The sequence below is a fragment of the Plecotus auritus genome (genome assembly GCF_963455305.1).
Source record: "Plecotus auritus genome assembly, chromosome: 3".
In the NCBI taxonomy this organism is placed as follows: Eukaryota; Metazoa; Chordata; class Mammalia; order Chiroptera; family Vespertilionidae; genus Plecotus; species Plecotus auritus.
Genome location: NC_137772.1, coordinates 68,938,549 through 68,951,703, shown reverse-complemented (window position 1 = coordinate 68,951,703; position 13,155 = coordinate 68,938,549). Strand labels below are relative to the sequence as shown.

Below are 13,155 nucleotides of genomic sequence, written 5' to 3'. Positions count from 1 at the left end.
ACAGGGGAGTGACTCTCTGCTGTTTTGATTAAGCCTCAGACTTCCACAGGCACTATAATCTTAGGTATGAGGACTGTGGCCTTCTCAGTAGCCCAGAGTCTTCCTGAGCGCAAGTTCTAGGCCCAACAGATATTCCTGATCTTCCTGCAGGCCTAAAAGTTTCTTTCATTTACTTCTCTCAGCTGTGATATGTTTTTTACCAGACTCCTTAGAGAAACGAGGTATGTTTCCATTACTCTATAGACTACTGATTTTGTTTCTGGGAGATGCATCAAAAACGGAAAAATCTGTGTGAAACCCGGGGTCAAAGGCAGAAGACTTTTTGACTCACAAAGGAGCAAGCAGCATGACCTTCAGGTTCACACTGGCTCCCTTTGCTCCACTCCCCTCCCCCCCAATCCCACTCCCCCAGTCCCATGGGACAACACAGTGTTAGGCTAGGGGTCACAGGTAAGGAGCTTGAAACCTGGGAAGCTATAGTTATATGAGGGTCTGCAAGCAACCATTCTAATCTTTGCCCCAGTAGGATCCTCGGCTTCAAATCCTCAGGGAGACACTATATCTTCTAAGGCTGTTCACTATTGATTTTACTGGAAAGTAGCCCAGAATGAAAGGATATTTGTTATTTGTGCCTCTACTTGCAAAATGTGTAGAAACAGAGAGATTCATGAAAAACTTTTCCCAGTAATAGGAAGATGAAAGAGAATGGTTTAGACATAATTTAGTTTCTCTTCCCCAGCAGCTGCTGTTCTCTTAATCCAAGCACCAGGAAGGGACTTTCTTAAGGAATCTTGCCAAGGGAGATTTAGGGTAAATAAAGCTCGCAAAAAAGACACTTTGTATTTGCAGGCCTCACAGTCTCCGCAATCTTCCACTAGTCCACAATCAGTTTCCATCAACTTGTGAGCTATTATTCTTGCTGAATTTTCCTTACAGGGCCCAGACTGACTATTTCTGTCCCAAGTAAGAAAATGCTCACACCCTGTATCTCTCTTCCGGTGGCTGTCTCTTAGATTATACGCTAGTTGGTTGCCCTGCAATCTTAGCTCTAGTGAGCTCCAGAAAAATCTGTAGACTTGCAGATTATATTGCTGTTTTGTTGTGACTATAAGGGTGACAACACACTCTTTCTAGCTCTCTTCATTGATGAGCAAAAACTTCAAGTCTTGTTAGTTCCGATTGTTTTAAAAGCAATTGTTTGATTTAAATCTACATCTATTCTCTTGACCACACTGGCAGAATGAGTTTAAAGAACATTAAAAATGAAAATCTACCATTAAGTTTGAACTTTTAAAAAAATGTCATTTGCCTCCCAGCATAACCATTATTGCTTGTCTCATTTTCGGTTCTTATAAGTGCATTTCTAGTATCACACAATCTCACTCATCTAGGGGAAATAATGAACAACATAAACTGATGAACAAAAACAGACCTGGAGACAGGAAGGCATCGATCAGACTGTCAAACCTCAGAGGGAAGGTAGGGGAGGGTGGGGGTAAAGGGGAGAGATCAACCAAAGGACTTATATGCATGCATATAAGCCTAACCAGTGGTCACGGACAACAGGGGGGTGGGGGCATGCGTTGGGATGGGAATGGGGTGATGAGGACAAATATGTGATACCTTAATCAATGTAATGTGTGCTCATATTCTATTACTGGTATATTTTCAGGAGCTTTTAAAACCTGTTATCATACCTAGACATTACCACATTTGCTTATTATTTAGTAGTAGACAATAATAATCAGTTGCTTATAACCCAAGCTATATTTTCTCATTTGAACAATTCTATATTATGAAATAAGTCAACAGAGCCTATTATTTTATTTTCATATCTAGTTAGGGACTAACATTCTGCCTCTCTAGTCAGCTACCTCACATACCAAAGGTTTATACAGATTTTTATCTTCTACTTCTTCAACTGTTTTCTCAAAGCCTCATTGTTTTCACACACACACACACAAAAAATAAAAATAAAAAGCAGTATCTGGGATTCTAGCCAGAGGAATCAGACTGAGCACAGAGTCTTGGTCCTCTGCCCACCAGGAATGCTTGGTGAGACCAGCTTAATTTTGCCTGTGACAGCCCATGCTCAAAACCTGGATGTACCAGTAGTTGCTTTAAAATACATGTCAGGTGTATAATCTTTTGTTGTATAGCCATAGACAAATGATTTAATAAGTCACTATATAAAGAATGAAATGTAAATGTATAGAGAAAAAAATTAGCCTACTTAATTTGTAGCATTTAAATAGTAATCATTTTAAATATGGAAAAATAAACTTGCATATAAAAAGCATAAAGAATATACCATAGCAAAAGACCTAGAATCAGCCCTAGTATTTTCTTTGCATCTTTCTTAGCTTAGAAATGATTTTTTTTTGTTTTATTTGAAGCAACCTATTTCCTATTACTTTTAGAAGGGAAGTACAGTCCTTTAGATTGTCAAATTTTTATGGATTATGTATTATTGAAGTAGCAATTTATGAGTACCTAGTTTCTAGTTTCTGAACTTTGACAGCAGCTATTTCCTGTCTTAGGAATACACTTTTTAAATGATTTTCATTAATTTTCTTTGTGAGTAGTTTATTATATCTACTTTGATGAGCAAAGGAAAAGAAACTTGTAATTTTCAGAAGTGATAATGTACAAGTCATCACCAAGGAGGGCTGAGAGAAAAGGAGAAAAGAGGAGGGGGGGGAGGAGAGGGGAGGGGAGGGGAAGGGAGGGGAGGGATGGAGAGGTTTCCTTAAACTGTTGTCACAAACTGGGAAGTTCTACAGAATCCTGTGAGGGACAAAGGTTACTCAGAGTGTTAGCACTCTGTCATAGCTGATATTCATTGAGGGTAGAAATTTAAAAATCAAATATAATTCTTCCCAACATTGCAATGCTGCCTTTTGTGGTGACTATGGTAAATATACCAGTAAATGTTATATCCATTTCACTATATGAGTACAAGATTTATTTGACAATGATAATATTGATTCTTTTAATGAGAATTTAGTTATCTATTTTGCTTGATAAAAGTGCCAAAATCTTGTTTTAGAATAATTTGGACTATTCTGGGCATATTAACAAACATAATGGGTGGTGTTATCGATAAAACCATTAGGATTGTTTTAAATGAGAAATTTATTTCAAGAAATATTAATTGAATTGTTAGCAAGAATCTCTGGAAGGCAGAACTGCAGATTTAAAGGGCATTTAGGTAATTCTGCATATGATAAGTGCACAATGAGCATACATGTTAATATTAAAAGTAAATATTGTCCTGATACAAAGTAGGCATTTAATGATTATTTGTTTGATTAGTGTATGCATTTTTTATAAAACAGAGAAAAATACCACAGGGTTTAAGAGTTGAAATTCAACCACTTTTTATGGAAAGGGAGTAACTTAGATGAACTTTGAAGGATTAAACAAAAGATGATATTCTAAAGAAGGATTCGGATAGTGGGAATGAGAAATAAAAGTGGAATGAAATGTCAAGAGAATGATTAGTCTTGAAGTGATCAAGGAAGCTGGGAACCAGGATTACAGAAGACACTTAAAAGTGAATGAGGAATCTTCCAAGAATAGTGACAAGGAACAGGGTGAAGGCTAAAATCTTGAAAACAGAAACTGTGTATCAGTGAATGCTTTATTATTAGTATTTGGCCCTGTGCCTAGGACACAATAATAATTCAGAATAATTGTAAGGGCAGACGGAAGGAAGGAAGGAAGGAAGGAAGGAAGGAAGGAAGGAAGGAAGGAAGGAAGGAAGGAAGGAAGGAAGGAAGGAAGGAAAGAAGGAAAGCAGGAAAGCAGGCAGGCTATAAAATTCCTTGTGATGTTACAGGTTGTCATGTCATGAAAGATCTTCAAAAGAGAGGCTATTTGTGAGGAGAGAAGTGGCAGAACAATTATTGAGATTGAGGAAGTGTGGGTGGCATGGAAAACACTAATGTTTCCCTTTGGCAGGAACATTTGAAAAGAATGACAGAATAGCCTACATTAGAGAATGTACAAAGAGACATTCATTAATGCAATTAAGGTTCAGTTATTGAAATGAAGTGAAATAATGTACAACAATGAAATACTAAACATAGAGTAATTAACTGTGTCTCATCTCCACTTGAGCACTCATTCAGCAAAACTATTAGTTACAACTTTCCTAGCTTGGCAGCTTTCTTTGAATCCATACTCAGCACATTATTAGATCAGTCTTATCTCTGACCAACAAGATAAACGTTTAAACATCACTATATCCTAATTGATCCTAAGCTGACATTACTGGCTCAGCTGAAAATGCAACTTTTTTAAGCACACTCTTGGGGAGGTCCCATATAAGTTAGGCCAATGATTTAACTCATTCAATCATGTGCCTGTGAATTCTTTCCCAAATCCCACGATGACTTTATTATCAATTCACAGGTGCTACAACATTTGTTATAAGAACAGTATTTGCAAGTTAAAGAAAATGCTTTGACATTTGGGTACTTTGACATTTAGCACTGATATTAATGATGCTATAAAATTGTCATGCAGAATACTAGTTACTCATGGAGTGATGCTTGTTAATTACAAACATTATGTAATCTGTTTTAGATGTAAAAGGTTATGTGTTCTCTTTATTTTCCATTCTTATGAAATATAAATCAGCACAGAAACAGAACTATTATAACTCAAATGTGAACTTTAAATAGGATTTTAACCTCAGGGATTTGCATGTCAGAATGAATTTCAAACCATTGAGAGAATCAGGAATGAGATATATTTTCTGTAAGCAACAGCACTGCTTTTGCAAATCTCATATCTCCCCACATATACTAAAGAAAATACAAAGGTGAAAACCTTCAGATTACTGGCATAGGGGATTTTACCTGGATATGTGATTTAATTAAATGCAAATAGAAAAAAAAAATCCTCTGGTGTAAGAATATGAATATTTAACGAGACATTTTTAAAGGAGAATTATTGACACAATGTATTTCAACAGCAGCTGACAAAGGGGCTTCAGATGCAAAATGATTCCAATCCAAAGTGGACAGAGTCTCAAGACTTGGAAAATACTACTCTACAAGCACTTTGAATTTATGCAAATGAGAACATTATTATGTTTATATTTTCTTTAATGCTCTGTTCTCTGTTATACATAAACATAAAGATATATTTATACCCAGTGATTTCCTCACATATAACGTATCAGCATTTATTCTGGATTAGTAGACATCACTATCTGACATGATAAGAGTTTCATCATAAGGTTGAATAGCATACAGCCTCACATATAGACCCCAGACTTGGAGCTTGGTTTTTTGCGAGCACATACTCATTATATTTAAAAATCCTTGTTTATTTTTATACAGGGGAGTCAATGTTCTGGTCTCCTTCCTATGTTTTCCATAAAATAAATAGTGAAATGTGATTGTAAAATTATTTTTTATCATTCTGCTTTTGGTATTATTAAAACATAAAATCGCTCTGTGTTTAATTCTAGTAAATGTTATATTTAACCTGAAACATCCCACATACATGGAGTTATAGAACAGTGGCTTATGAAGGAAATTTAAAAACAACTCATTTTCCTTTTCTCAACTAAAAGGAAAATGAGGCCCAAATGTGTTAATTGAAATTTAAAAAATACAATTTTAATATTCACAGTAACTAGTGATTTGACTGAAGAATGACATGATATGACCTATATTAGATGTTACCTTTCATGCTGATGAATTAGACTATTCCATAGAATTAATTACTAATTTACTTGCTTACTTTGTTTCCTCCCATCAATATTGTTGAATGTTCTTTTTCATGGTTATGTTAAAAGCAAAATAAATTGCATACATTACCTCATTTCATCAATTAGAGGGAAAACTAGAGAATCAAAAGAATGTTTCCAAAAGTCGGGGCCATTTACTGTTGCTATTTAATAAAGGGGTGGTGAAAATGATAAGGTTCTGTATGTATTTCAAAAATACAACTATCTGGTTTGATGATGAGTTTGGAGTTGGCACAAAAGAGAGAAAGTAAACAAAGTCAGTATGAAGTACTGTGATGAAGAAACTCAGTCAATAGAGATATAAGTGTTGTGTGCTGGAGCAGCTTCCATTTACCAATATGAAGAAAGACAATTTCTACACATCGAGAAACATTAAGTATAAAGGGATTTGTAATAAGCAAAATTATTTAAAGCAAAAATATTTGTATTTGAGAAATTATTAATGCAGAAATTCTCTAGTTTGTATATATCAAAAGTCTATCAGCTGGTTAGGTAGATGTGTGAAAGCTAAGAAGGCTATTATGTGGAGATTAAATATAATTTCTAATGATGATGTTAGGTTCATGGAAAAATATAAACACAATTATAACATAAATAGAATAAATGTGTGTTTCAAAAAGTACTGATAACTTTGCATATGTCACCATACATTGTGATATTGTGACTGAGATTTTTATAAATTATACTTCTTTTCCAACATTCCAACTTAAAAACCCCATTTGTAGAATATCTCCAAAGTTTAATTATTATTGTAATTAAACATAGAAACTGGCCCAGACTGGATAGACTGTTAAACAAATGTTTTATTTTTTTACAGTAAATCTTATTGCATAATTATTGCATTGGGTTATTTGTATATGTAAAAATGGAGAAAGATGGGATTAACAATTACTGAGCAACTAATACATAATAAAGGTTTTAATATGTGACATTTTAGTTTTCATAATAACCCTATGTCTATATTTGATAATATCTCCATATTAAGATGAGAAAATTATATAGGGAGTTCAGAAAGATTTAAGTAACTTGCTTTTAGTTTTCTCTTATAATAAATGGTGGAATTAATAGGTAAAGCCAATTTAGATCCACTATGAAGCCTCCTTTGAGTAATCTTGGCTAATTAAACAAATTAATTTTCCAGACATGGAAGTATTCTGCCATTATAGATAACCAGAAAAAATGCTATTTTGATATTATTTTTGTTGTTATATCATTCTTAGAAAGAACAGGTAGCTAACTATTTAATTAAAAATGAAAATTATCAGTATTTGCTGAATAATTATGTTCTCTTATTTTGCTCCTTATCCTCTGTTTATGCAGTTTGAAAAAATTAATTTATCCTTATGTATTTTCTCATATTCTGAATCATGTGTCAAGCTGAATGATTTCACCAAGCTGTTGATAACACTATATGCCACCTTACACTTGGGAACTTACTATTGTCTACAATTTAATTACTGAGTTATCACATATTTTCCATGCATATGTTCATAAATTGAATCTATTGTCAATCATTTATTTTTGTGCCAAAAAAAATCTATTTCTACCAAACGTTGCTGAAATAATTCTTCTTTGTTGCCTTTAGGATGATTACAGAATGTTGTCTTTATTGTTTGTCATTGTTTTCAAACACATTTGGAAACATTGTTGTCACTTGCATAAGACATCAGGAAAGCTTTACTGGTTTGATAAGTCTCATTCTGCTGGGAAACAATGATTTAAAATGATGAGGGAAGCTAAAATTAACTTTAACTTAGTTTTCTTGTTCAATGATTTTCATTCATGTCTTTATTAAAGGCTTATATTACATTCAATTTAAACCACATTCAATAAGACACTGGCTGCTGTCTCATCCCCCTCCCCCAGTATAGCTGATGCTGCATTGCCAAGATACTGCTTTCTAACAAGCAGACTCTGGTTAAACTGGATGCAAAGGGGAAGTGGGTCATCATGAGAGTGGAGTTTAATATGCCTATGAAGAGCAACCAGATAACATAACCAGAAGATCAAGGCTGCCATCGTGAGCATCAAATTCTGCTTGGACCATGGAGCCAAGTCCTTTCTTATGAGCCACCTGGGCGGGCCTGACGTTGTCCCCATACCTGACACGTACTCCTTGGAGTCGGTGCTGTAGAACTCAAATCTCTGCTGGGCAAGGATGTTAGTTCGTGAAGGACTGTGTGGGCCCCAAAGTGGAGAAAGCTTGAGCTGACCCAGCTGCTGGATCTGTCACCCTGCTAGGGAACATTTGCTTTCATGTGGAGGACGAAGGGAAGGGAAAGGATGCTTCTGGGAACAAGGTTACAGCCCAGCCAGCTTAATGAGAAGCCTCTGAGGTGGCTATGGGGTGGCTATGTCAAGGATGCTTTTGGCACTGCTCACGAAGCCCACAGCTCCATGGTGGGAGTTAGTCTGGAGACATTTTTTGTGAAGAAGGAGCTGAACTACTTTGCCAAGGCCTGGGAGAGCCTTCCCTGGCTCTTCTGGGTGGAGCTACAGTTACAGACTAGATCCAGCTGAGACCACTCATACACTGGACAAAGTCAATGAGATGATTTTTGGAATGGCTTCTACCTTCCTTAAGGTGCTCAACAACATGAAAATTGGCACTTCTCTGATGAAGAAGGAGCCAAGGTCATAAAAGACCTGATGTCCAAAGCTGTGAAGAACGCTGTGAAGATTACCCTGCCTGTTGACTTTGTCACTGATGACAAGTTTGATGAGAATGCCAAGACTGGCCAAAGGACTGAGACTTTTGACACACCTGCTGGCTGGCTGGGCTTGGACTGTGGTCCTTAGAGCAGCAAGAAATATGCTGAGGCTGTCGCTAGAGCCAAACAGATAATATGAACTGGACCTGTGGGTTTATTTGAATGGGAAGCTTTGCCTAAGGGACCACACCCTCGTGAATGAGGTGGTGAAAGCCACTTCCAGGGGCTGCATCACCATCATAGGTGCTGGAGACACTGCCACTTGCTGTGCCAAATGGGACATGGAGGGTAAAGTCAGCCATGTGAGCACTGGGGATGGTGCCAATGTAAAGCTTCTGGAGGTGAAGTCCTTCCTGGAGCAGGTGCTCTCAGCAATGTTTAGTGCTTTCCTGCTTTTGGTTCCTGTACACATCCCCTAAGTTAACCTAGTGCTTTCCACATCTCCGCTTGGTATGAGCTAAAATCTTCCTCCACGTCAACATTCACCTAGTGACCAAGAGATGCAGCCTCAGAAACAGCATCTCGGCTCATCTTTACTGCACCCTGCATTTGCCTACATTCTTCAAGATCTCACTTGAATCTCTTAGTGCATTCCAAAGTGCATGTATTTATATTTTGTCAGTTAAGAGAAAGTGAGCTGTTAACTTAATTCTTTTTTTGGAGTAGCTTATTCTGATGAACTTTGTCATTGTTTTACTACTCAGCATGGAAACAAGATGATATTCTAATTGCAGGGAGGTGAAGTTTGTGATTGTTAAATAAATAATAAAACTGTCCATTGAAATTGGGGGAAAATAAACCACATTCAATCCACTGTGACAAGGTCTGGCCAAGTTTTCTAAAAATATAAAACCATCTTTACCAGAAACAGCTTTCACTCTATATTATAATAGTTGAGAGATGTTTTTATTTTATTCAAACCAAAACACCTCATATTTTAGCAATCTGAGGTAATATATAAAAGTAAAGTAGATTTTTGTATCAATCTGAATTTGGGAACATAAATTAGAGTTTTTAACTTTTCTCATCAATGACTAACTACCTAATAATATAATATAGTGTTGCAGGTGATAGAATTGTAAAGAACTATTCTCCCTTTCTCTTTTTGTCTCCTTCTAGATACACAGGAGAACATTAGCCTCTGAGTCCTTGATACAAGACTAATGAAGCTGCTCAGTCATTTAATTTATAGCTTTTTCAGATAGTGCATGATGTCATCTTATATTATCTACTAAATTCTCTAATCAGGGTTTCTCAGGTTAGTCATTTAATAAAGTTGTATTTTACTTGAAAGTGAGTTTATGAATTCAGTTGCTATTATAAATTGTGGTGCTTTCCTAACAAAATTTGAGAATTCAGGATAAATGAGACTACGTTGTTTCAGGTTAAATACAGTAGTTTTGACCTTACAATAAAACTTTCCTCCTGAAAACCAAATGGTCATCACATATAACACAAGATTAATGTTAAATGAAACTACTAGTATTTCAAGTAGCCTTTTAGAATTGTAGTTTATCTGAAATAAGTTAAATATGACAGGTTATATCTAAGGGTAAAACCACCAGTGAAAGAATTCTTTCAACATCTTAAAACTGAAGAAGGAGCTATGGCATGACCGGTTCTGTGATAATCTTGTATTTGTCATATGAACCTCCTCAGGGAAATGTGGTCTTCTTATTGCTGTTCTTGTCTCTCACTATATTATATACAAGGAGGAGGGGCATTAACTTGAAAGCAGAAATAACTATTTAACTTGAATACTTGAGATTTCTTCTCAGAAAAGATACCTATTGCTTGGGATAATGTAGTTGCAAAGATCACCATATCTTTATGTCTAACCCTCCATTCTAGGTTTGTTCAAATAAGATAATTTAACTAAAACACCAGTGGTGGCTCAGCATCAGAGAGTTTATTGAGACTACATTATTTTTGTTCCACATAGAACTAATTTTGCTTCCATTCCATCAGCCTATATTGACAGACATTGAATACACATCCCCATGAAACTCATTATTGAATTTCCTGTAGAACTGTTGTTGATGATGTCAGTCTCTGTGGTGACTGAGGAGAGACAGTTCTCTCATAATACATTGATGTATTTCTTGTGAATTCTATTTTAATCTGCAAGTCACTTCTAGTATGCATTTTTCACATTAAAATTGATATTTATTCAAAAAATATCTTGTTAGCCTATTTTCCATATTCTTATTTTCTTGACACAATTATATAAACTGAAATATTTTGTATACTTTCAACAATATAATTAAATATAATTATGAAGCAGATAGCAGGATAATTAATAAATAAATAGCAAAACGATAAAGAGTTTTTTAAAAAGTTAGTTTTTATGCCACTCATAATAAAAATTGAAACCTATAATTCTTAAAAATATAATGATTTTTATGGACAACTCCAATTTAATAGTTTTTCACAAGATTTCAAATAAATCTCACTAATATTAGTTGGAAATTGAATTTAAATACATTTTACCAACGGAATTTATATTACTTGGGGATTTAGAATGATTTTTAATATTCAGATTTTTTTATCTGCAACATATAAATAATAATAACTTGCTATTCATGATTGCTATAAGGCAACTTAAGGTAATAATTTAAAATAAATTTACTAACAGTAAAAAAATATTCAATCAGTAAGTCAACGGTAATATTTTGAGTGACAATAGACCAATCAGTAAGCTAGAATATGCTGGATATACATCAGTGGACAAACAGACATAGTTCTTGTCAACCAGGATATTAGTATAGCCTGGTTGACAAATCACTAAAATATGTAATTACAAATGTGATAAGTCATATGTAAGAAAAAGAAGGTGTTATAGACTGAATAGTTACAATATGCCTCTCTGAGAAAAATTATGCAAATATTGATACCTGGTAAAGGAGAAACAGGTAAAGAGGTGGATATTCTAACCATATGCAAAACATTCACAGAGAGAAAAAGAACTTGGTCCATGTGAAACATTGCTAAAGTGACTATAGTAAGAGGCAAAAGGCGGAGTAAGGTGAAATTAGATACACGGGTAGAATTCTGTTCCTCAAAGGCCTTACAGTTCATGCTAATTATTTCAGATTTACCTCTGAGAGAATGTAAAGCATTTGAGACTGTTTGTTGTTGACTTCTTTTTAAGAGAAGTTTTAGATTCACAACAGATTGAGAGGAAGGTACAGAGATTTTTCATATACACCCTTCTCCTACTCACGCATAGCCTCCCTCCATGATCAACATTCCCCACCAGAATGGTACATTTGTCATGATTGATTATCCTAATTGACACATCACTCAGAATCTACAGTTTACATTACTGTTCACTCTTGGTGTTGTACATTCATGGGTTTGGACAAATGTATAATAATGTGTATTATTATGTAATTACAAATTGTGGTATCATACAAAGTATTTGCACTGCCTTAAACATCCTCTGTGTTCCCCCTGTTCACCTCTCCACCCCACCAACTCCCAACAATCGCTGGCTTTTTTCCTGTCTCCATAGTTTTGCCTTTTTCAGAGCATCATAGGGTTATAATCACAGTATGTAACCTTTTCAGATTGGCTTCTTTCACTAAGAAATATACACTTCGGTTTCTGCCATCATTTTATGGTTTGATAGCTCACTTCATTTTAACACTGAATAATATTCCATTGTCTGGATGTACTACAATTTATTTGCCCACTCACCCACTGAAGGACATCTTGGTTGCTTTCAAGTTTTGGTTGTTATGAATAAAGCTGCTATATACATTAACATGCAGGTTTTTGTGGGGACACAAGTTTCAACTCCTTTGGTTACTCAATTACCAAGATGCATGATTGCTGGATCATATGGGAAGTGAGTGTTTAGTTTTACAAGAAACATATAAACTATCTACCAAAGTGCCTGAATCATTTGCATTCCCACCAGCAATGAATGAGTTCCTGTTGCTCCACACACTCACCAGCATTTGGTGTTGTCAGTGTTTCCGATTTTGGCCATTCTAATAGGTGTGTACTGGTATCTCATTGTTGCTTTAATTTGCACTTCCTTGATGACATAGAGCATGGAGCATCTTTTCAAATGCTCACTTGCTATCTGTATATCTCCTTTGGTGAGGTATCTGTCAAGGTCTTTGGCCCTTTTAATCAGGATGTTTGTTTTCTTAAACTGGAGTTTTAAGAGCTCTTTGAATATTTTGGATAACAGTTCTTCTTCAGATACATCTTCTGCAAATATTTTTTCCCAGTCTGCAGTCTGTCTTCTCATTATCTTGATATTGTGTGTTGCAGAGCAAAAGTTATTAATTTTAATGAAGTCTAGTTTATAAGTTATGCCTTTCATGGATTATGCCTCTTATGTTGTTTCTAAAAAGTCATGGTCATGCCCAATATCATCTAAGGAAACTCTAAGAAGTTTTCTATAGAAACACATAGATAAATTTATCAAAAAGCAACCCCCTCCAAAAAAATAATTTTATAGCTAAACATTGCCAAATTTAAAACTCAAATAATCTAAAGGATACAGAAAAGGACAGAGAAAGCAAGTACAACTTTCTTACTGACATCGTATAAATATTGTACAAAGAAACATCCTTGGCATACATTTCACTTATGGTAAAACTCTAAAAAGATACTAGCAAGCAGAAGACAATACCACACCAACAAAAATGTATTGTGATTGATTCC

The 13,155-nt window shown here is 35.2% G+C and overlaps 1 pseudogene across 1 annotated transcript in view; it reads left to right on the top strand.

Moving 5' to 3' along the window:
- LOC308244064 (phosphoglycerate kinase 1-like) overlaps nt 1–8,857 on the top strand; it is a 151,687-nt pseudogene extending 142,830 nt beyond the window's left edge. Inside the window, exon 2 of the transcript in view lies at nt 7,655–8,857. The product of the transcript in view is annotated as a phosphoglycerate kinase 1-like (transcript). The remainder of the gene's footprint in view (nt 1–7,654) is intronic.
- Nucleotides 8,858–13,155: the final 4,298 nt, after the last annotated feature.